This window comes from Sapajus apella, unplaced genomic scaffold (genome assembly GCF_009761245.1).
Source record: "Sapajus apella isolate SASKATOON/1434 unplaced genomic scaffold, GSC_monkey_1.0 scaffold38, whole genome shotgun sequence".
Lineage (NCBI taxonomy): Eukaryota > Metazoa > Chordata > Mammalia > Primates > Cebidae > Sapajus > Sapajus apella.
Genome location: NW_022436978.1, coordinates 19,626,036 through 19,652,053, shown reverse-complemented (window position 1 = coordinate 19,652,053; position 26,018 = coordinate 19,626,036). Strand labels below are relative to the sequence as shown.

General features: G+C 39.6%; 1 protein-coding gene across 3 annotated transcripts in view; it reads left to right on the top strand.

Moving 5' to 3' along the window:
- The window catches only part of LOC116565015, a 719,225-nt gene that overhangs the window by 600,284 nt on the left and 92,923 nt on the right, over window positions 1-26,018 (top strand). Inside the window, exon 4 of one of the 3 annotated variants that reach the window (XM_032298571.1) lies at window positions 8,217-8,447. The exons of the other annotated variants lie outside the window; for them this stretch is intronic. The gene's annotated coding sequence lies outside the window, so the exon portion shown is untranslated. Of the gene's footprint in view, window positions 1-8,216; window positions 8,448-26,018 lie in introns of those variants that run through there. 3 annotated transcript variants of the gene reach the window in all.

Below are 26,018 nucleotides of genomic sequence, written 5' to 3'. Positions count from 1 at the left end.
AGTAAGATAAGAAAAGGAAAGAATGCATTAATAAAGCAATAACTGGATGCATGTATAAACACAGTAAAACCCAAGAGAATCGTCAAGCCGTAAGCTAGAGTGAGGACTTCTCACTGACAAAGTGACAAAGCCATCAAACATAAAAAACAGAAGCAATTGGAAGATCACATTTTCCAGTCAAACAGGACCCAGATATTATTCAAATAGCTAAAAACAAAATAATGTGTTTTGAAACAAAAAAATATGCTAACATATAGAGACAAAAGTTTGAGACATGAGGAGGAAGTATTATCAATTCCAGAAAAATCCCCTTCCCACCCGTGTTTGTCTCACACCCGCCCCTACACACACACGCCACTGTTGTATACATACACAAGTCATAGTTGTGTGCTCGCTTTTCCTGAAATAACCGTGATTTGAAAAAGAGGAAGTTAGAGATGAAAGCAGGGTAAGAGAAAGTTCCTTCCAACTGAAATTTCCTTCCATTTCTGCCTATCATTCTTCAAGATAGGCCTAAGTGCTGCCTCCTCTCTGAAAACCTGTTTTTGATTTACTGCAGCCCCCAGCTAATTGCTCCTTTCCTCTGCCCTGCTTCTGCAGCTCACCTCACCCCCTCTTTTGCACTTAGGTCACTGTCTTGTATTGGAGTGAGCTGTGTACATCTCTCCTTCCTGTATCGTAGGAGCTTTGGACAAGGGGCTACGTCTCATTGATCTTCACATTCCACGCGCCTGCTCTTCCTTCTCCATTCCTGTCACAGTGCCTAGCAGAAGTAAGAGCTCAGAAAATGTTTGTTGGATTAAAGGAAGGGAGGAAGAAAAAAAAAGGAACAAAGTTTATTTCTGAAGAAAACACGGTTTCTCTCCTTTTTCCCAAATATTTTCTTTTCTAAAATGAGGGAGCAGCCTTTGCTTTTCCCCTAGGTATTAGGGTGTGTGCCCCTGAATACCTTACTTTGGCAAAAAGCCCACATTCCATCTCCAGCCAGCTGAGTCATTTTCAGATTTTTTGTGGTTCATTCATGCTTTTCTCCTTTATTGACACATTAACATTTCGTGGTGAGTGGGCCCTGTTCAGCTGGCAGCCCTTCCAGCCCCACACCTCGAAGCTGTCCTCACTTCGCTAGTTCCCAGTCGCCTGTCTCTCAGGGAGCCCTGTGTGATCATCATCCCCTGGCAGCAGAGGAGCTGCTTGTTTGCTGTTGCCATACCTATGTTTTGATAACCAACATGAAACAAACTCAGGGAACGAGACTTGTGTTAGCAGCTCTCTTTTCTTAGGTGTTCTTTTCAAAAGCTCCCAGTTTGTTTTTAAGAAAAAGAGAAAAATATGGATAATGAAAACACCAGACAGATCTAAAATCTGCTTAATTTGGTATCTTGTCAAAATCCTTCATTTAAAATTTTTCTCCAGTACCCATACATCCGTCTGTCTTCCATGCCTTCTGCAGTGGTGACTCGCCGTGAGTGTCCAGTTTGCTCTGTTTTGCAGGTCATCAGTTTGCACCTTAACGTCAAAAATAGCTTTTAATCCTAGGCTGGGTGTGGTGGCTCATGCTTATCTCTTGTCCACACTCTGGGAGGCCAAGGTGAGAGGATCACTTGAAGCCAGGAGTTTGAGACCAGCCTGTGCAGCATAGTACGATCCCATCCCTGCCAAAAACAAAGTTTTTAAATTTAAAAGAGCATGAATCTATGAGCAAATTTAATAATTAAAAATCTAGCCTCTCTAAAGCATGGCATACAAGGGCTATTGTTTATTGGTTTCTGAAAGGAAATATTAAACAGAAAGAATTGTGTTACCAGGTTAGTATTTCAGAATTTACCTTTGCACCTTGCCCTTAGTAGGTGCTCAATAACTTCCTGCCGACAGGTGATTAGTTTTAGCAGCTCCCTGGTATTTCCAAAAAGACAGCATTTTTCAGACTTTTCTGATCCACAATGAAACATACATTTTCTTAAGGCTGTGGAAATAGAATAATTCATATTGCGAGGTTATTTGTTACCAGCCAGACCCTCATCTTGCTCCACGGGGCTCTGATAATCACCTATTTCAGAAGCCATTAGCCTTCTGTGTGTTGTAAAGCACACTTCACTGTAACATGTCTGTGCCTTTGTATTCTAAGGGGAGGAATGGTGTGTACTGAAGTAACAGACCTCTGCTGACCAAGTAAGACAGTCTTTGATGCACAAATAGTACATTAAGTTGCTTTTATTTGATAGTGTTGAAATTAAACAGTGTGTGGCGTCCATGCCCAGGTATGAGAATATGTACATTCATTCAAATGTTCAATATTACTAAAACAGATGTATAAGAAAAATACGCATTAAAAAATGTAATAGTCAAGGTTTAGGTACTTACAGGAGGACAGCAGGAGCTGGATTTAACTTATTGATTTTAGAGCCACTGTTTCTTTTTAAAAAGAGGTGAAATATTGCTTTTACTGTTTTCAGATAATGGTGACTGTTGTTCAAATTATAAAATTTAATTAGCTATATAAATGCCAGAGGAACAAATAGTGTGCTATTGTCTTGATATCTTTCCAGAAATTAGTCTTTTAAAATAAATTTGCCATATTAATCATCTAAAAATATTTTTGATCACTGAATTAATAGTTTGCAGGCTGTTTTCAGGTACTCACTGCCATAGGTGATTGCTTCTTAATTACTACATGGGCTTTTTCTATTCACTCATATTAATTCATGTTTTCTGGCGCAGTCCCAAAAGGCAGCTTGCCCTATATCTTCTAATTACTTCTATAATTGAATTTGCCCACTTTTTCTAACCTATTTTTTAAACTGACTGTGTTTGTTCATGGTTTATTGTGTCTTTTTTGTGTCAGTTCTCTGCAAGCAGAATGTACATTGATTCTTTCCTCGTTTCTCATTAATTTTCAAGAGCTTTGCTGCATGTCTGTTTTTTCAGTCTGTCAGACCTATTGCTAGACTCCCCCCCCCCCAAAAAAAAGACTCTTATTATTAAAGGTTGGGTAAAATAGACTGAAGTTAATTAATTCATTAGTAACGCTGAGCCAATTACTGAAGGCTTCTCTTATTTATATACTTGTTAACAAGACAGAAATGAGAAAGGCCAATTACAGGCTCAGGTCCTTCAGAAGTTTAGCAAACCCAGAGCTTATGCATTTATTGATACCCCTTCAGAAAATTCAGTTTATATATCACATGCATGAAATTTCTTTTTAAAAAATTATTGGTTAACACTCTATTCTATCCCTTCCATTAACAAATTTTAGATTTTTTTTTCTGCCATCTGGATATCTCTAGCATGTCTAATGTTACTACATCCTCCTAAAATCTTCCTAGGGAGTACTGCTTAGCCTCAGAACAATTACAGAAATAAAAGAAATTTGACATATTTTCTGATTTTCATTATTCTCCTCTTATCCAAACTATTAAAATTTTAGTTCTTGAAGTGGGACAATTGATTAGCACATCTCACAACTGTAATCACTTGACATATGTTTTATTTGATTTTTATTGAATATACCAAAGATTTACCATGTGTGAAAAGGAAGCTTTTTTCATATTTTTCCTGGTGAACAATATAAAACATTTTAACTGTCTTATGCACACAAACTACCCACACAATACATCCTACAAACATTGCTCCCCTTCCCTGCCTCACAGGTATTTTGCTAATCTCACAGGGGTTGGGGGAAAGGGGAGGGATGATGAACCAGCTTTCTGGACATCGATACTGTCTTCATATGTCGATGTCAGTATGAGGACACAAATCAATGAAGAGTCACTTGATGCCAGTGTTTCAATAAATTAATTGGTTGTTTGAATTAAAACCAATCTGATTTTTTTTTACATCTTTTGAAATATGATATGGATTTGGGTTACCATAGTACAGAGATGCCAAAGTAACGTCACAGTTACTGCTACCTAACTTTTAGTTTTTCCCTCAGTCCTAAGTGTATGAAAATTTAATCAGTTACTTTATATCATAATCATGACAATCACAGCATCATTGAGCAAGAAAACTCTTGCCAGATTATTTGATAATAATATCAATATTTGATAATGTCCTTGATTCTTGGAAAACTAAAGGAAATCTAGTTGTCTACCTAATGCAGGAAGCAGTTCTTAATACCCCTTACAGTGATGTAAACACTTTTTTGCCCCAGAATTCCCATACTCTCTTATTTATAACTATTTTATGGAACTTTTCACTTTCTCCTCTGCATTATAATGTTTCTGTGCTGAATTATTGGCAAATTGAAGGCAGTAATGTGTTTTATGTACTTTGTAGTCCCAGAATTTTAGCGCAACGCCTGCTAATAGGAAGCCCTCAATCTGTGTATGTCGAAGAACTGGGGATGAGGAGTCGGAATTGCTCTTACTTCAGTGTCTACCTTCCCTCGATACTCTGGCTAACGAAGGAGCCTCTTGCTTGAAATCAGTTAATGTATCTCAATTTTCTGTGGTAGCTGCAATGCATTGGTAACAGATGTTCCATTATTAATTCATTATGTAGGTTTCTTTGCTCCAAGATTTAAAATCTGTACGAATTTTTCCTCATATGAGCTGTTTTTCATTCCTTTAATCACCATGTAACTATATTTTTAATTTTTTATGGCTTTACCGACCTCAGGTCTGTGACTTTGGGCCAAGACCACACAGGCCCTTGTTACTCGTCCCACTTGCATGTGTGGTACCGTCTCTGTGTTTTCAGAAACACCTGTGAGAATCAGAAATTAGCTTTCCTGGACTCCTTTACTCCTAGGGCTTTTACGCATTAGCTCTTTATGCTCCTGCTTCAGTGAGGCTAGTTTTCCCTCAGCTAACTTTGGTACATTATCCCTGCCTGCCTTTTCACTTCCTTTTTCTTTCTTTCTTTCTTTTTTCTTTCTTCCTATTTGTTTTGTGAAATAACATATTTTATAGCCATGTCTCCTTATAGCAGTGTTTTCCATGTTTATAATGAGTTCCCTGTGTAGACGCTTTTTTCACAGGTACTGTCTCACTTGATTCTTACAGGTCAAGTACTATGCAGATGAGGAAACTAAAATTCAGAGACGTTAAGTGACTTGCCCAAGGTCACACAGCTAGGTTACAATTTCAGCTTTTAAATTTTTAACTTGTTTGCCTCCTTATGAGAATGAAATACAGAAGAGTTCCTTTTCTTAGTTAACTCTCATCTTTTGTGTGAGGAAACTACCCAATGTGCCCCCCAAAAGCTAGGTTTGTAGCCAGGTGAATATTTTTCCAGTAATTCTATAGATCATTTTAAAAAGAAAGTATAGCCTCGTCTAATGCTTCTCAAACTTTAATGTGCATGTAGGATCCTGTGAAAATGCAGATTTTGATTTAGTAGGTCTGTATTCCTGGTGAGCTCCCAGGGGATCCACAGCTGCCAGTCCCTAGACATTACTTGGAGTAGTTAGGTCGAATGCACAGAGATACTTGATTCACATCCTACGTCTTCTGTTTACTAACCATGACCTTGGGCAAGCTCCTTCACCCCTCTGAACCTGCTTCTTCATCCTTAAAATGAGAATAATAATACATATCTTGCTCACTGAAAGCCAAACTGCTTGCAGGGAATTGACTTTTAGTGACCGGGCCTGCTTCCACTACACGCCAACCAGATTAATCTTTCTAAAGCTGCTTTCACCCAGAACTTTCCAGTGAGCCCCATGGCCTGGTGAATGACATCCACACGCCTCCCCTTGAGCCTCAAATGTCTGATGTAATAGTCACAAGTCCTATTTCCAGCTTGATCTCCTTCTACTTCCTACTGATACTCATGTGTTACTAACACACAGATGCCTATCTCGTCTTTCCTGATTCACCTTTGTCCTACCCAGCCTTTCATCATATCCATAAAAATCCCACCCTTCCATGAAGTCCCTTCTTTCATCCAGGCTCTGGCTGGAAGCATTCTCCTGCTCTCCACCCTCCATTGTGCCCCAAAACTCCCACACATATCTAGTTAGTTCTCTCAGTTATTTGAATTTTTTTTTTTTTTTTTTTGAGACAGAGTCTCACTCTGTCACCCGGTCTGAAGTGCAGTGGTGCAATCTCGGCTCACTGCAACCTCCACCCCCGGGGTTCATGCGACTCTTCTGCCTCAGCCTCCCAAGTAGCTTGGATTACAGGTGCCGGCCACCACGCCCAGCTAATGTTTGTATTTTAGCAGAGACGGGGTTTCACCATGTTGGCCACATTGGTCTTGAACTCCTGACCTCATAATCCACCCACCTCGGCCTCCAAAGGTGCTGGGATTACAGGCGCGAGCCACCGCACCCCACCTGTTGTTTGAATTTTTCTAACAGTGTGTTTATACCTCGGGATAGTTTCTTTACATTTTTTCTCATATTCTAGTATTTCTGTAACGGTGTCTAAGTTCCAGGAGGATGTGGATCCAGGTACTGTTCAGATAGCACAGTGGTAAGAACTCAGCCCTGAGCTCCGCAGGCCTGAGCATGGACCTCAGCTCAGCTCCACCATTTGCCTAAGACAGGTGTCCTAACCCATCTCAGCAAAAAGTAGGTGCAATAATACCTAACTGGCAGTTGCTAGGAAGAAATTTTGTATTAAAAACACCTTACACAGTATCCAGCTCACAGAAAGGGCTCATGTCAGTGGAACTGAATGAATCAGAACTGACTGTTTAATCCCAACACAACTCAAACATTCATTCTAGTTGTGTGAACACTGGATCCAAGCCCAGACTTCCAATTTGTGTACTTTAACATTTTCTTTTCTGGTTATGTTTATGTCAGTATTAAGTCTTATCAGAATATTCCATATTCTGTCTCTCGAAATCAAAGCACGTTTGTTGATCTAGCTCCAATAGGTGTAACTTAAATGTGATAATGAAAAAGCAGTGTGCTTTTTTTTAAAAGCACGTGGTTTGCAGTTAAACCTGGGTGAATCTAAACTGGCACTCTCTAGTGGTTTTCTTGACGTCTCCAAACTATGGTAATATCTAAGTTGAATTTGGCCTTTTTTTTGTTACTTTTTTTTTTTTTTTTTTTTTTTTTTGAGACGGAGTTTCGCTCTTGTTACCCAGGCTGGAGTGCAATGGCGCCATCTCGGCTCACTGCAACCTCCGCCTCCTGGGTTCAGGCAATTCTCCTGCCTCAGCCTCCCGAGTAGCTGGGATTACAGGCACGCGCCACCATGCCCAGCTGATTTTTTGTATTTTTAGTAGAGACGGGGTTTCACCATGTTGACCAGGATGGTCTCGATCTCTTGACCTCGTGATCCACCCGCCTCGGCCTCCCAAAGTGCTGGGATTACAGGCTTGAGCCACCGCGCCCGGCCTTTTTGTTACTTTTTTTACTTTTAAAAATAATTAGAGGAAAAATACATGAAATAAAAAAAATATTTATAGAAATAAGTAGCATATTAGTTCTATAGCCCAGAAATACTAATCATAGTATAATATTATCATGGATGAGGGGGATATCTCTAAATGCCCCAAATAGCCCCACTTTTGTAAGTTGAATTTATATATATTTATCCTAGAGAATTTAAATATTCTGCTTATTTCAGTAATTGGCAAGGAGCAGCACATTTTGTTTGTTTGTTTGTTTGAGACGTAATCTCGCGCTGTGACCCAGGCTGGAGTGCAATGGCCCAATCTCAGCTCACTGCAACGTCCGCCTCCCATGTTCAAACAATTCTCCTGCCTCAGCCTCCAGAGTAGCTGGGATTACAGGCACCCACCACCACGCCCAGCTAATTTTTGTATTTTTAGTAGAGATGGGGTTTTACCATGTTGACCAGGCTGCTCTTGAACTCCTGGCCTCATGATCCACCCGCCTCGGCCTCCCAAAGTTCTGGGATTAGACATGAGCCACCGCGCCCGGCAGGAGCAGTATGTTTTTTTTTAAACTTCTTCTCAACTAATCTCAAAAAGAATTATATTTAATAAATGATATCATACCATCATTTAGTTTAACTTTTTGGAGAACAAAACTAAACAATTTTAAAACTAGAAGTTAAATGATGCCAATGTCATCAAAGTTGACTCAGTGCTTGGCCACAGTGTAAGAGATGAATCCAGCTGCATCTGAAGCCCGGGCAACAGGGCCAAAGTCACAGCTACAGTCAGTGTGCTGTTTTGTTGATGTGGGTAAAGAGGGTTTTCAAAAGAAAAGTAGAAAATGGGGCAAAGCTTGTTTTAATCAGGGAGTATATGGAAAGAAAATTAAATGCCTATATTAAAACCTATTCTTTCAGACTACCAATAACATTTTTCCTTAGCCTCAAGAGACCATCAAAAAACAATAGCTCGCAATGCTTTTAGAACAGAAAGCGAAGTTGTATAGTGTACATGTGTGATTCTACACAAGAGGAAGGCAATGTTTAAACTGCTCCTGCCTCTTAGGAAAAAACCTGGAATTGTGAGTGAAGTATGTACGCACTTTCTGTTTTCCTGTCTTGTGGGTCTTTATGGCGAAGCGTTTTCTGTTTTCCTGTCTTGTGGGTCTTTATGGCGAAAAGCGTTTTTATGAAATTGCTGTCTGCTTCTTTAAGCTTCCTGTGGTCTTCTTTGCTTGCTCTCAAATCCCAAACCCTGCCATAGTTAGGAAACATCTTGAGTTGTTAAAAGAAAAAGACATTGTATTTTGTTTGTGAGCTGAAGAGCAGGCCAAGCAATGTCTTCAGAAACAAAGGTCTTATTTTATATAAAAAAAAAGTTTCTTTTTATTATAAGCTAGAGTGAGGAATGATTTCAGGACAATGAGACACAAACTATTTCTTGAAAGCTGTAATGTTGAAGCTGCCTACATAGCTGAAATGGAGCAGACTGGTTTCCTTTTCTAGGCCTGTTTGGTCAGTTTAAACTATCTTAATGGATAATCAAACCCTGAAGAGTCATCTCAGGATTTCAGTTGCCAGCCTACAATGTACTGATGATCCATTGAACAGCAACAAAGCAGTATTTAATGTCACTTTATGTGCCACAAACGCAGACTGAGACACTCTATCAAATGGTTAAGAGCATGGGCTTCCAGTCAGATCCACCTGGATGTGAGCTCAGGCTGCAGCACTTGCTAACCGTGTGATCTTGGGCAATTTAACTTCATAAAGTCTATTTCTTCATCTATATGATGGGAATGAGGCCATATTTCATCAGAGTAGGATACATTTTTTTCACATTTTAGCATCTCCGACATTAGAATGCGTGTTAGAACCGATGGTGTGTCTTCACTCAATTGCCAACACTTTTTGTTTTCTTACTAGTACATAATTGTGTAATTACAACCTATGACATTTGAGATTCAGTTAAATAATTAACATATACCTCATCGAGTTGTTTTGAGATATAAATAAAATAATGATGTAGAACCTTATGGCCTGTAACACCTGTCCCACACAGAAGACTTTTAGTAAAGAATACCAATTAATGTTATACGTTGTGATGTTTGTAAACTCTGGCATTTTCCTGTCTTGTTAGTCATAATTGATGTTTGCCAACACTAAAAGTTAATTTATTTGCAAAATCTTCTTGTTGGAACAGTCGGCCTATGGAGTAGCTCATCAAATTTCCTCTAATTGTTCTGGCAGCATGGCATTGGCCCTACGGGTTTAAATGTGAAGCATGCTCGAAATGAAGGTTTTGTGAAAGCCCGTATTGACTTGTCAGATAAGTTGTTTGCAGACAAAAAGCAGAGTATGTAGTGAGCATGCTCCAACAGCTCCTGGCCCATAGGAAGTGCTGTGGATGTGGTGTCGAGAGGCAGCAGCCTGCATGGTGGTTAAAGGGGTGGGCTCTCCAGCCAAATTGGCTGCGTTCACATCCTGGCTTTTCCCCTTCCAAGCTGTGTAACTTTGGACAGATCACCTCTCTGTGGCCTCCGTGTTCTCACGCAGTTGTGAGAATTGAATAGGCTAATATACTGAAAGCAATTATACGTAGATGTTATGTAAGTTTTCTGCTGTTAGAGGAAATATACCTTTCTTGTGTTTAAGTTCCTTTAAAAGGTCTGAGTTTTTTTTATCCTAAAATGGAATATTCCAATACATTTTCTTTTCCTTTTAAGACAGCCTGTGTCACCCAGGCTGGAGTGCAGCGGCACAATCTCCGCTCACTGCAACCCCCACCTCCTGGGTTCAAGCGATTCTCCTGCCTCAGCCTTCTGAGTAGCTGGGATTACAGGCATGAGTCACCATGCCTGGCTAATTATTGTATTTTTAGCAGAAATGAGGTTTCACCATGTTCACCAGGCTGGTCTCGAACACCTGACCTCAAGTGATCTGCACGCCTCAGCCTCTCAAAGTGCTGGAATTACAGGCGTGAGTCACTAGGCAGGTGATTATTATGATTCTGACTGTGAGAGGCTTGTACTGTATAAAACACATAACCTGTAAACATGCCTTCGAGATAGTTGTGATAATGTGGCACAGCTGCTGAAACTAATCTACCTAGCGGTAAACATATGACTGAAAACAAAGTATCAGGTAAGCCTGCGATTGCTTCTAACAGCCTCTGCAGTGTCTGTATAATATTATCTTGTATGGCTTAAAACCCAGTTAGTATAAGTCAGCCTATACTCCCAGAATCCTATGCCTAGGATTTTCAGAAGGACCTCCTTCTAGCATTTATTCACTGGTAACCCATATTGTTCTAATCTTTTAAGGTTCTAAACACGATTACTGTGCTGGAATAACTACGGCCATCAAGCATGGATCTCTAAGCATCAAAGTTGGTGCTTTGTTGGCTTTTAACTTATAAGTTTTGTTTCATTTTAACAGAGAATTCCAAAATGAAACAAAACTTATCTATAGTTATTCATTATTTTTTGAGTGGTAATTATGTGTTAATTTACCTGAACAATTGCAATTAGTATTATTTCTTTGTAACCGAGACGCATTTTTAACTTTTCTTTTCTCTCTTTCTTTGTATTTTATTTACTCTCTAATGTCAATCATCAATGTCAATATCAAGAAACTGTAGGCTGAGCATGATGGCTCATGCCTATAATTTGGGGAGGCCGAGGCAGGAGGATTACTTGAGCCCAGGAGTTTGAAACTAGCCTTGAGCACATAGCAAGACCTCATCTCTACAAAAAAGTAAAAAATTAGCTGGGGGTTGGGGGTGGCATGAGTCTGTAGTCCTAGCTAGTCTGGAGGCTGAGGCAGGAGGATCACTTGAGCCCAGGAGTTCAAGATTGCAGTGAGCCATGTGCGCACCCTTGCATTACAGCCTGGGTGGCAGAGTAAGGCCTCAACAGAAAGAAAGAAAGAAAGAAAGAGAGAAAGAGAGAGAGAGAGAAAGAGAGAGAGAGAGAGAGAGCGCGCAGGAAGGGAGGGAGGGAGGGAGGGAGGGAGGAAGGAAGGAAGGAAGGAAGGAAGGAAGGAAGGAAAGAAAGAAAGAAAGAAAGAAAAATCCATGTGCCCCAGTGTGTTGAAACGTTGATGTCCAGACAACTTGACTCTAAAGTCCAGTTCTGTCACTCAGCTCACCCCCAAATATCCAATGTGTCATGATTGCTTATGTCATAAGGGCTGGGTGGCCCTCTTTATCCCATGGCTCCACCACGGACTGCATGTTTTCCAAGACCACCTTCATAGGAAAAGCAAGACCTAAAGGGACCCTTTTGGGGGCCACTCCCAGAAATGGCTTACAAGACATCTGTGCCCTAATTCCTTTGGCTAACATCCAGTCACAAGGCCCAACCAAATTACAAGAGAGGCTGGGAAATATCTTCCCTAGTGTCCAGGAAGAGAAAATCATGTGGTGAGTAGCATTCTCTCCACCACAGCCACACAGCTGTGTGACTTGGGTTACTTAACTTCCCTGAGCCTCAGCATTCTTACTTGCAGAGAAGAGATAATAATACCTACCTTGCAGAGCTGCTGTGTGGTTTAAATGGGGAAATACTTTATTAAATTGTTGTATATTATTACTAATAATTATAGTTTCTCCCTAAACACATACACATACATAGGACCCACATCATTAGCACCTGAACCTCCGGTCCTCTCTAGTCTGACCCTCTGCCGATCCTTTCACTGCTATCCAGCCTGTCTGGGGTGCAGAACTTAGGGCAGGCAAGACTCTTGCCCATGAGATGTGACCGTCACTAGCATCGTACTCCAGGAGCTAGGAAGTGAGAAACCAAAGCCAAGATAGGGTGCTGAAAATGAACCCTAGGCCCTTCATGAGTCTTAGGGGAAGGGCTTTAAATGCATTAAAGTGTAGAAGACAGACAGAAGAATCATCAGTTGTGTAAAATTATGATTAAAAGAGACCAAGTCTTACGATAGCAGCTGAGCCAGGCATGGTGGCACCTGTAATCACAGCACTTTGGGAGGCTGAGGCAGGTGGATCACTTGAGGTCAGGAGTTCGAGACCAGCCTGGCCAACATGGTGAAACCCCATCTCTATTAAAAATACAGAAAGGAGCTGAGCGTGTAGTCCCAGCTACTCAGGAGGCTGAGGCAGGAGAATCACTTGAACCCGGAAGATGGAGGTTGCAGTGAGCGGAGATTGCACCACTGTACTCCAGCCTGGGCAATAGAGTAAGAATCCACCTCAAAAAAAAACAAAACAAAAAAAGGAGCTGAAAGAAAGGAAAAAAAAATGAACACATATTGATATTTCAAAATTGGCAGGCATCATCATGCCAAGGCTTTCACACAAGCGACCTCCTTTAATGATCACAAAGATCCTTAGGTAAGAATCATTAACCCCAGTTTCCGGTAGTGTTAAAGTAACACACCCAGGCTCACATAGCTAAAAAGTGACATAGTTAAGATTGAGTCTTCAGAGTCCTGGTGTTCTTTGTTCCGTGACAGTACTTCAGACCTCTTAGTCATGCTGAATTGTGCTAAGGACCAATAGATCTCAGGGAATATACTGGAGATGTGTCTTGTTCCGGAGAAAGAGAAGTAGACCCATTATCTTCAAGCAATTCCCCTTCCCCTGCTTCCCACATGACCAAAAGCGAAGCTATATTTTAGTTTACCTCTCCCAAACACACACAAATATACTCTTACCTGTTTGCTAATGTTTGAAATTCATTTCGCTGAGAGAGGCTACGAGTGCGTGGATGGAGCTCCATCCACATATATGTAAGACCATCCATCTCATTTGGGGAGGGTAGAGGATGGAATGATTTCACTGAGTAAAGCAAGAATTTGGATGAAGAACTTTCAAGCCAGGGCCACAGCTTCCTGACTTCAGCCTGACAGCTGCCTTCCCCTGTGCAACCAAAAAATGGTCCAGATGTAGCCTTGAGTCCTCTGTAGCCATGCAGGCTACAGAGGAATATGGTGGGAACTGGTCCCACAAAACAGTCCCATGAGATGAACTCTGAGTACCATGCCATAAAGTGCCCTCAGGGCATCCAAGTATATCCAAACAAACCAAGGGATTTGGAGCTTAGCATGTTACAGGAACAGTATTAAAACAAAACTACGTCCGCAGCAGCAGGACTGACATGAATATAAGATCAGGTTTTTCCAATCTGTCAAAATAAATTTGTTTGGAATTGTAAGCAATATAAAGTCTGTAAGTTCCAGGCTCTGACTCTATTTCTTAGACATGTTAGGATTCTACCCAGTGATTTGAGCAGGTATAAGAAGTAGTTTGTGAACATGCCTCTCTTACTTTCAGTGTATTTGGGGCTCCTTTGTCCGTTCTATAAAGTGGTGTCTTGTCTACATTAATTTTCATGAAGAATACTTAGAACAGTGTTTTCACAATGTGAAAGGCAATATGGTGGAGTGGTTAATGGTTGAGAGTGTGGGCTCTGCAGCCAGAGTAACTTTGTTTGAACCCAGGCTTTACAATGTCCAAGCTGTCTAACTTTGGGCAAGTTACTTCTGTGTGCCTCAGTTTCCTTATCTGTCAAACAAGGAGGTTAATAGTGCTGCCTCGTAAGCTTGTTTCAAAGATTAAATAATTAAATATATATATGGCACTTAGAAAAGTGTCTGACATGGTAAGGGCTTCATTCTCTAGCAAGGACCTCAGGAAGAAGAGAATGGTGCAAGAGGGAGACAGGAGCCAAGAAGCCACAGCCACTGATCCCAAGCGGTTTGACGGAGGAGAACTAGCTCCTATGTGTCTCACTAGCTCGTCTTCCAAGAGTTAAGAAACAGAGACCAGTGCTTCACAAACTTTAACGTGCTTATGTCACCTCTAGAGCTTGTTCAAACGTGAGTTTTCATCCATTAGGTCCAAGTGCAGCTGGAGGTTCTGCAGTTCTAATAGGGTCCCAGGTGACGCTGATGCCGCTGGCCTGAAGATCACCCTTTGAAGAGCAAGAGTTTAGAGAACACCTGTTCCTAAGTGCCACATGGTCTCTTTCTTTTCTTCTCCTTCTCCTTCTCCTTCCTCTTCTTCTTCCTTCTTCTCCTTCTCCTTCTTCCCCTGCTTCTTCTTTTTCTTCTCCTCCTTCTTCCTCCTTCTTCTTTTTCTTCTTCCTCCTTCTCCTCCTCCTTCTTCCTCTTCTTCTTCTTTTTTGAGACAGAGATTCACTCTTGTTGCCCAGGCTGGAGTGCAATGGCGCAACCTCAGCTCACTGCAACCTCCGCCTCCCAGGTTCAAGCGATTTTCCTGCTGCGGCCTCCTGAGTAGCTCGGATTATGGGCATGTGTCACCATGCCCAGTTAATTTTTGTATTTTTAGTAGAGATGGGGTTTTACCACGTTGGCCAGGCTGGTCTCGAACTCCTGACCTCAGGTGATCCACCCGCCTCAGCCTCCCAAAGTGCTGGGATTACAGGTGTGAGCCACTGCGCCCGGCCTACATGGTCTCTTTCTTAAGGTTGAGCTCTCTAGGGATCTATTTACAAAGCCCTTTTGTCAATTTTGGTCATGGGTCATGGGTCAAGAAAACATTTGAAAATAGATATTGCTTCAAGGAAAATGGCATAGGTATTCAACATTGGATTACATGAAATATTTTGAATTCTTAAGCATTTGGTCATTTTCTCCAAAATGTGATTTTTCCAAAAGTGATTTTTCCTTTCTGATCATTAATTACAAGGCAAAAGATTGAGATTTTTTTTTTAAGGTAGGCAAAATGTCTCCATATGCTTTCCAAATAGGGATGGGATCAGCAAAAGCAAACATCTTGTCACATGATGACCGTCCCTTCCCAAGCAACCAGTGCTTTAATTCTAACCTCATGTGCATTTCATGAGAAATGTAAAGCAGATGGTTGCGTTCCGCTGATACATAAATCACAGAAATTTCTCATAAATTTTGTTTTTATTGTTAAAAAGCTTCAAACTTCTAGGCAGTGTTTTGCTTAAACCAAAGATGGGCCTAAGCAAACAGCTAATGGAATGGCATTCAGGTTTGAAAAGCTTAAATTTAGTCAAATGACCATTTTTGACCTTATGATGCCTCAAATTCAGACTACGTTAATTTTTAATCCTTTAGTAACTTCCTCACTATCTGCTATAGATGCTACTTCATAGAAATTCAAGCTATCCAAAGACTTGAACACTGTGTGTGTGTTTTAAAATGTCTACAGGCAAAATCAACAAGCATCATTCCTATTCTGGAGCAGCAGAGACCTCCATATCCCACCAAGTTACTTGTGACTAATTCTGACTTACTAATTCCACCAAGATCATAAAGCAGTGCCTTACAGTAGGAGTTGGCAAACTTTTTCTATAAATGGCCAGATAGTAAGCATTATGAATTTTGTGACTCATGCAGTATACTAGTTTGCTAAGGCAGCTGTAGCAAAGTACCACAAACTGGGTGGTTTAAACAGTAAAAATGGGTCGTCTTACAGTTCTGGAGACCAGACATCTGAGAAGAAGGTATTGGCGGGGTTGGTTCTTTCTGAGGGCTGCAGGAATCTGTTCCATGCCTCTCTTGTAGCTTGTGGTGGTTTGCTGGCAATCCTTGACATTCCTCAGCTGCGTCACTCCAATCTCTGTCTTCCTCTTCATATGACATTATCTCCGGGTGGATATCTGTGTCCCAGTTCACCCTTTTTAGAAGGATACCAGTCATGTTGAATTAGGGGCCCACCCTACTCCATGTGTCCTCATTCTAACTTAACTAATTACATCTGCAAAGACCATGTTTCCAAATAAAGTCACATTCAAAGGTGCTGGGGGTTAGGACTTCAACATATGAATTAGGGTGGGGTTTGGGAAGGACACAGTCCAATCCATAACAGTATCTGTCAATAGCACATGGTATTTGTCTCAGCTAATCAACTCTGCCCTTGAAGTGCAGAAGCATCCATGGAAAAATACTTACACAAATGGCATGGCTGTGCCACAATAAAGCTATATACTTATGTGTTTTTTAATAGATGGCAAGCCTGTAGGCAGTAGTTTGTGAACACTTGCTTCAGAGTAGTTCTGATTCTTTCTGAATATGAAAAAGAAAAAAACACACATGAGGAGATTTGGCACTTGGCATAGAAGAGGAGAAAAAACTTTGCAAGTTTTCAAAACGCCTATTTTACATTTGGAATTTCAGTCGTCATGTTTTATGTTTAGCTTTAATGTATTATCTCTACATTCAAATACACTCTGGATTTGTGTACAGTACACAGTTTCAATTAAGCCAAATGATATAAATTTTATAATGGTGACTCTAGTAAACGTGAGACACTTTGTCTTCGGACTATTAGTTCTGCGATGACAGGAGAGTCTTTTCCATTGAACATTATACCTGTATGCTTTGATTTTTTTTGTATGACTATGTCTGAAACATGAACAATTGCTTATGATTTGTAATTTCTTTAGAAATGTATCTATATTTATCCTCTGTGAATACATGTGTATATTCTTTTCCCTTTAATATTTAATGTTTCTAGAGTATCTACAGGTAGCATGTTAGGCAATATACAATGAGTCCTGCACAAGACACATTTTTCCAAAGACACATACCTTCCTGGAAGATATATACACAAAGAAAATAGGTAACATGCAACATCTATTCAAGCATCATCCAAAGATTTACATACTCAACTGCCATGCAGAGGACAATTGCTTTGTTCTGCTTGAGTCCAAATAAGTGCATATATGAAAACCTCACATCTTCATTTATACAGCATAGTCACTTGGGATCTTCATGGGACCAATTTAGAGAGTTCTGTGCAGTGTCATAAGTGTAAGAGCACTTTAAAAGGCTGTCACGGAAAACTCGAAGGTTGACTATGCAGTAAGGAAAAGATTTAATCAGACACATACTGTATGTTTCGCAGTAGTAACAAAGGTCATGCTGCCATTTATATTAAAACTTAGATCCAGCTTATTTTATATTAAAATACTAGGCCTGGCAGGGCATGGTGGCTCATGCCTGTAATCCCAGCACTTTGGAAAGCCGACATGGGCAGATTACCTGAGGTCGGGAGTTCGAGATCAGCTTGACCAACATGCAGAAACCCCCATCTCTACTAAAAACACAAAATTAGCCAGGCGCAGTGGCACATGCCTGTAATCCCAGCTACTTGGGAGGCTGAGGCAGAAGAATCGCTTGAACCCAGGAAGCGGAGGTTGTGGTGAACTGAGATTGCGCCGTTGCACTCCAGCCTGGGCAATAAGAGTGACACCCTGGAACTTCCTCCACACGGATATAAAGGCAGCTGGAGTCAGAGGTCAGCATCTGCTTGAACTTTTAAGGTAACATATGTGCCAGTAGTGACAGGTCTTACTGAGGATGAAACTCACAGACATCAGTATTGGATACTGGGGGCTCATCCGACTTCAGCAAATATGCCCCCCTCAAAATCACTTACCTGGAGTGTGCCAAGATTGGCCTTGTATTTCGAAGATGAAAGAAAATGCCTGCTAGATTATACAAATTACAAAATAGGTCAAATTGGGAGATTAAATGAGTAGCTCCTATACTTTCAATCAGGTTTTTACCTTAAAGGCTTTCAGTTCAGAGATTTTTAGAGCCAGTAGCAACTATGCTAACATATATGAAATGCTGTGCAACTGAAAATGTCAAATGTATATGGCTTTAATAATCTTAACCATTTTAGGTCCAAAGAATACTTCTAAAATCATAATTAATAGAGTATTCTCTTTGGAATTATAGAAACACTATCACATTTCCTGACTAAAGACCCATGACTTTCAATAACACAAGCCAACATCTGCCTTTACACATACAGTTGATTCCATAACCACATGTGGGCTGACTTCATATTGCCCAAAATGAGATTTTTTAAATTGCATTTTAGGTTCTGGGGTACACATGAAGAACATGCAAGATTGTTGCATGGGTACACACATGGCAGCGTGATTTGCTGCCTTCCTCCCCATCACCTATATCTGGCATTTCTCCCCATCAAAATGAGATTTGAACATCGGTGATGAAACTAGAATTTTTCTTACAAATAAAACAATAAAGCATACCTATATTATTTTTAACCTAGAAACTCTGTGAGTCTCTCAGATTTTCTGGTCTGTAGTTTAGAAGCCATTGTCCTATCCTAAGAATCTTCTACACATTTGTTTGGAGATGGGGCAATTTCTCTCATTTCTTTGTACATTTACTTAAATAAAGGGAAGGGGCTTCCATCCTCCCATAGAACTAAAAAAGAAAATGAAACTAAATGGCTTTTTTTCTTCTCAACACTTTGCAAACTTTGACTAGGAAATGAAGCACTGCAGTGTGTCAATGAAGAATAATGATAGTATTAATAATGATGGTGATGATGATGATGATGAATTAGACAGTGTAATTCTCTGCTTATTCTAAGTCTGAAGACTGAAGCAAAATGATGAAGTGCCTTTCCCAAGATCAGCGGCTCCACAATGAGAACTTGGGTTTGTCCTCCCTCACACATCTTCTTCAGGGAGAACAAATATCACTAATGTTCATCCGCACCAGGAGAAAACCATACTGGCCCATTCAATGGCCAATTAGAATAAATTGTATATTAAGAAAAATATGATAGGTGATACAAAAATCAAAAGCTCTCTAAAGAAAAGGAACAAAAAACCTGAATAAATAAGCTTAACGGTCCATTGTTTGTGGAAAAATGATGAAATTATCATCAAAATGTCCTATGAATTGAGAATGAAGATACAGTTTTTATGTAGAAAGATTTTTACAAAAAAAAAAATTCTACCCAGAAAAGTAAGACTCTCCTAGGACCAGTGTTAGTTTTTGTTAAAGGGGTATCAGTCTCTTTCTGATAATAGAAAAATATATACTGTATACAAATCTTAGTAAACTAGTCCATTATGATTCTTCATTCTAAATCATATTTTAGAGAATGTTTGCGACTGTGCTAAGGATTTGTACGTTAAAACTGTCTATACAGGAGAGTGTTCTAATTATCACAGAATTGCCCCACAGAATCAGAATCATTCAGGTGAAAACATTCTTTTTATTTAAGAACAATTTAGAGACACAGGTTAACAATAAATACTACACCACATCTTTTTGCCTTCAAAAAACAAACAAACTCGTCTAAATATCAATCGGTAGATGCTAAACCTGTGTTTAAGCAACATGTCAATCTACTTCCCCTGACAAAACTCTGGGTGAGGTATTGTTTCCACATTCAGGGACATTAGCCCAGTAATGCAGAAAAAGAAAAAAAAATCTTCATTTGGATGTTGCATCTTTGAGACATTCCTTTCTTTTATTGATTTGTCTTCTCCTGTCCCTTTGCTCCTTCTTTTGTTTCCTTATCATAGCTTCAGGTTATTACGTGCAAAGTATTGATGGGAATGGATGGTTTTGGTCGATGGAGAGCTAATGCATCCCTAATCCCACTATTGTTGTAGAGTTATGCTTTCCTCTGGTCTCTGATGGGGGGAAAGGTGCAAAGCTGTTGATCCTAGTTTTATTTGTCACAAACCCATCCGTCAATCAAGTGCAAGCATGTCTGAATGCTGAATGGCATGGGGGTCTCAGCTGAAAAAATTCGATAACTGTATTGTCAGGTCTCTCACTCTTTTTTTGATAAGAAATACATTTGACTGAAATAGATAAGCATGCAACTACTAAACACTTGAAGAGAGAGAATGACATATTGGCACCAAAGGTTATAGATCTTTGGTATTAATGATACTTCTGAGTAAATAAAACAGGAGAGGCAGCTACAGCTGGAGACATACAACATCCCTAAGGCTTGGTGATGTTTAAGTATCATCGCTCCACTGTTATTTGGATTTTCAAATATTTATCTGACCACATTTTACAGTCGTCGGCTCTCGTTAAAATGCAAGTCAATCTGCAGTTGGTGAAGATGGTGTGTGGTTCAGGGAATCAAATATCACTTGTTTATGCCGATCTGGACATTACAGACAGATCCTTTGTTGTTATGTACAGTAGGTAATCCCGTGGCATATTTTTTGTGTATGTATGAACTCATGCATTCACGACTGTCTCATCTGGCCAGTGAAAGCATTTGGGGGAGGGAGGAATAAGCTTAATTATTTTAAACTGGAAATACATACGCATGTAATTTCCATAGTAAATTAACTTATAATTACAGTATCCAAAATGGTTTCTGGTGTCCCTTTTATTCTAGTTACTAAGTTAGGTACTTTAAGACATTATGAAAGCTTGGCATTTCAGTTATGTACATTTTTCTGTTCATAGTTATTTCAAGATAATTGCATTTGGAAGTAGTAAAAACATTAAAAACAACACTAGTATAATATAATTTTAGGGGCAAAATTAATCACCAATTAGAACATTTTTAAAAACTATTTTATTCTCTTGTCATAACATGTTAGAGAAGACAAATGTTTTTTAAATGACCTAAATAAAACCCCATCAAGAAAAGCAACAGAAAGACAGTTCGGAATTGGAGAGCATGAAGATGAATGTTGTGTAGCCTTAAGTACCCCATGTTATGAAAGTAAGCCATTTTTTCTCTGTTCAGTGACTGGGGGCTAGAAAACTGGAAAAAAAAAAAATCAATGTGGGAATGCTTTAGATTTGTTGGGTAAATTACATGTGCTTGGCTGCTCCATTGTATCTGCCCTATATTCTATACAAGATAACTTTAGATGGACCTGTCACATAATGCATATACTTCACATTGATTTTTATACATTTAACAGAATTTCAACTTAACTTCATAATAAAACAAGAAGAGAAATGATATCTCTCTCACATTCCTAACACCTGAATTATTTTTGAAATTAAGTAGTAGTTCCCAGCTTTGAAATCATGGTGGGAGGCAAAAAAAAAAAAAAAAAAAAAAAAAATCAAATTTAGTTTCTAATTATCCTCACCTTCGTTTTTCTGTTTTTGTTTCATTTATTTACATTTCATCTTAACTTCCCCACCTCTTTAAAAACATGTTAATTCTTAAAGACTTTCTAGGAGGGCCCATGAACCAACAAATGAGAGACAGCTGAACCTTTGGGAGTTGAGGGAGTTCCAAACACTGACCTTTCTGTTGACTATTTTTTTTTTTTTTTTTTTTGAGATGGAGTCTCACTCGGTCACCCAGGATGGAATTCATTGGCGCAATCTAGGCTCACTGTAACCTCTGCATCCCGGGTTCAAGTGATTCTTCTGCCTCAGCCTCACAAGGAGCTGTGATTACAAGTATGCACCACTACGTGTAGCTAATTTTTGTATTTTTAGTAGAGACAGGGTTTCACCATATTGGTCAGGCCGATCTTGAACTCCAGACCTCAAGTGGTCCGCCCACCTTGGCCTCCCAAAGTGCTGGGATTACAGGCATGAGCCACCATGCCCGGCCTCAGTTAACTATTCTTTCGGGTTTCTAGCTTGCTGTGGTTTTTACCATTACTGTGAAGTCTGATTCTGTTTAAATAAAGTCTCTGATGCCACCTTTGTTGCTCTTCTATAATGTATGATATGTGACACTGTAATATTCAGAGACAGATTCCTATTTCATGGGAATATTTTAATTACGGCCAATCCACATTAATAACTCTATTCTAAACCTTCTCTAATTAAAGAAAAATCATTTGATAAGACTCATTATGATAAACAGATTAACTTTTCCAAGTAAATGAATAGATGTGACACAAACAAAAACTCTAATCCCATATTCAAACTTTATAGGCTAATTGTAATGTTTATTTGGAAGAATAAATGTGTGATCAAGGCCCAAAAAGTGTTCATAAGGAAGAAAAATGAGAAGGCACTTGTACCCGCTGGCAGAGTATATTGTAAAACTTCAGTAACTAAACAATTTCTGTTCTAGGAATTTGTGTCCCCGGCTCTGACAATGTTCACTCTCAAAGCATCATGTTCTATACCCTAAAGCACTCTCCAGCCTCAAGGTGAGGAAAATAGGCCAAGCAATAACAGCAATGACAAGAGACCTTTCTTCCCTACTGCTATGCCTCGGATTTCCCCCTGGACAGAGAACCAAGGGGAAATGACAGCCACCATAGGATCACATAAAGAACTGAGAAATTTTTTTTTCTTTCTTTTCTTTTCTTTTCTTTCCTTCTTTCTTTCTCTCTCTCTTTCTTTCTTTCCTTTTCTTCTCTTTCTTTCTTTCTTTCTCGCTCTCTTTCTTTTTCTTTCTTTTTATTTTGACAGTGTCTCACTGTCACTCGGGCTAAAGTGTGGTGGTGCAGTCACCGCTCACTGTAGCCCCAACATCCTGGGCTCAAGCAATCCTCCCACCTCGGCCTCCCAAGTAGCTGGGACTACAGGCATGTGCCACTATGCCCAACTAAATTTTTGTTTTTTGTAGAGACAGAGTCTTACTATGTTGCCCAGACAGGTCTCGAATTCCTGGGCTCAAAGAATCCTCCTGCCTCAACCTCCCAAAGTGCTGTGATCACAGGCATGAACCACCGTGTCTGGCCGAGAAACCTTGATACCTATCTATTGTCCCATCTCCCAGAACTGATAGAATCCATTTCAGAAGGGCATATAGAGAACTTTTAAAAATATTCTCTCCAATTTTTGTCTCTATTGCATTAGTCATAGTTCTGGTAGCTGTGCCTTAAAATAGTGAACAGTGTTTCCCCAAAGAGTTAAAACTCTAACACCTTTGTAATTCTTTGAAAACTCAGACACCTTTGCAGAAAAGAGAGGAAGATGACTGCACAAAAAGCTCACTCAAGCATTTTTGGAGCTGATTATAGAAAAAGAGTTGTCTTACATGTTTATGTATAAAGAAGTGGGAATCATTACATGGCTTTTAGGCCTGACCCTGGTTCATAAATATTCCAAATTCTCCCAAAACAGTGAAACAGACAAATCAGTAGAATAGCATAGAGTCTGGAAAAGGACTCTGGAATTTGGTATTGATAAAAATGAGATCTTAAATGAGCAAGGTTGCTTTTATTTACTACTGGTATGAATGTAAAATTAGTAAACCAAGTTAGAAGCCCATTTTGCAGTGCCTGTTGAAATAAAAGACATGCATTGACCCAATAATTTCACTTCTCTGTATCTCCCTAAGAAACATTGGCACATGTTCATAGTAAGACAGTATGGCAATGGAATAGCCTGGAATAGTAAAAAATAGGAAACTCCAAATGACTATCAACAGGGACTGGCTAAATAAACTATACCAGGACCATACTGTGAGTATGACGCATAAGTAGAAAAAGATAAGGTAAAGCTGCCAGGCACCGTGCTCACGCCTGTAATCCAAGCACTTTGGGAGGCTGAAGTGGACGATCACCTGAGGTCAGGAGATTGAGACCGGCCTAGCCAATATGATGAAACCTCATCTCTACTAAATCTATAAAAATTAGCCGGTTATGATGGTGCGTGCCTGTAGTCCCAGCTACTTGGAGGCTGAGGCAGGAGAATTGGCGTGAACCTGGGAGGCGGAGGTTGCAGTGAGCAGAGATCGCACCCCTGCACTCCAGCCTGGGGACAGAGCGAGACTACGTCTCAAAAAAAGGAAAAAAAAGAGAGAGACATAGTGTTCTCTGCACTGGCACAAAAATATTTATAATATATATATTATAAACCATATTACTGAGTGGGAAAAAAAAAGAAAGCGAACTTCAGAATATTACCACACAAAACATCATACACTGAGGTAAATATACCTCATTTATACATGTATAACAACTATCAACGCCATTTAGAAAAAATAAACTCTCACTAATCTTTGTCTACCTCAAACCATACATAAAAATACATTTTTATGAATTAATAACTTAATGACATTTTGAAAGCTATAAAATTACTAAAAAGAAATATACAAAAATATATATTTAACCTTAGCATGACACCAAGGCCAGAAAAAAATAAAGAAAATTTCTGGCAGTGTTAACTTTATGACAAAATAACAATAATGACAAACTTCTGTATATCCCATAATGCCACAATGAAAGTTAAAAGAAAAATTGTGGAGGGAGTTTAAGTGGCTACAGTATCTCTTCAAAAAAATCCATCACTATGTGTATTTAAAATGCACATACCTTGTACCCTAGCAATTTCACTTACAGGAGTTTATGCCAAAAAAATTGTACATACTGCCAATTGTGTGTAAAAGGATGCTTAGCACGGTATTTTGTGTTTATAGTTGCACGTGAAAGGGGAATGATTAAATGTCCACCAAGAAGAAAATGGCTAAATAGATTATGGTACTTCCATATGCTAGAACACTATACAGCCATTAAGATACATAATAGTACAGTCAACCCTTTGCATCCAGGTCCATATCTGTGAGTTCATCCAACTGCAAATCAAAAATATTAAGGAAATACAACTAAAAATGACAATACTCCCATTAAAAATATAAATATTGGCCAGACGTGGTGGCTCATGCCTATAATCCCAGCATTTTGGGAGGCTGAGGTGGGTGGATCACTTGAGGTCAGGAATTTGAGACCAGCCTAGCCAACATGGTGAAACCCTGTCTCTGCGAAAAATATAAAAACTAGCCAGGCGTGGTGGCGGGCGTCTGGAATCCCAGGAACTCGGGAGGCTGAGGCAGGAGAATCACTTGAACCTGGGAAGCAGAGGCTGCAGTGAGCTGAGATTGGGCCACTGCACTCCAGCCTGGGCAACAGAGCAAGTCTCTGGCTATATATAGATAGATTTAAGATTGTGTGTGTGTGTGTGTGTGTGTGTGTGTACACACACACAGACATATATATAAATCTTAAAATATAGTATAACAATGATTTTACATAGCACTTATATTAGGTACTATAAGTAATCTAAAGATGATTCGATGTGTGTGAGAGGGTGTGCATAGGTTATATGCAAACACTTCCCCATTTTATGGAACTGCTTAACATCTGGAGAATGGAGGCTTTCCTGGAACCAATCTCCAGCAGATTCCAAGGGACAAGTGCATTAACTTTTATTAAGTTCCATTAGCAAAGGTCCATTTCTGAGCTAAATACATTACCTTGTTCAGTCCTTTCAACAATGCTTTGAGGTCAGAATTCTCATTTTAAAGATGATAGGGCTGAGACCCAGAGAGGTTAAGTGACCCCAAAACATACAACTGTCTCAATCCAAAACTGAAATTCTTGGAAGATTTGTATGTACTTTCATAGAAAGATGTTAGTGAAACACTGATATGAAGAAAAAGAAGTTAAAGAATAACATGTATACTGTAATGACATTTATGTAAAGCAATGTAAAAGTGCAATGGGAAGAAGTAAACAGGTCAGTGTGGTCGTTCGTAGGTGGGTGAGGGAGTTATCGGGATTTCCTGCCTTCTTTTTACTTAACAGTGTTTTCTAAATTTTTTTTCAGCAAGGTACACATGTTGCGTTTTTAAAAATAGTTAAAGTAGATAATTCCAGGATAAAAGCAGTAATGCTGAAATGTAGAGCAATGAATATTATCATTGTTGTGGCAAAGGTAGGTATTTAAATTCAGTGCTTTGAGACTTGGGATGATTTTGCATATTTCTCTCTGTAGAAGTTAGAATATGAAAAGGCAGCTGGCCTTTTTTTTTTTTTTTTTTTTTTTGAGAAGGGGTCTCCCCCTGTCCCCCAGGCTGGAGTGCAGTGGCGTGATGTCGGCTCACTCTGCAACCTCTTCCTCCCCGGTTGAAGTGATTCTTCTGCCTCAGCCTCCCGAGTAGCTGGGATTACAGGCATGCACCATCACACCTGGCTGATTTGTTGTATCTTTAGTAGGGACGGGGTTTCACCATGTTGACCA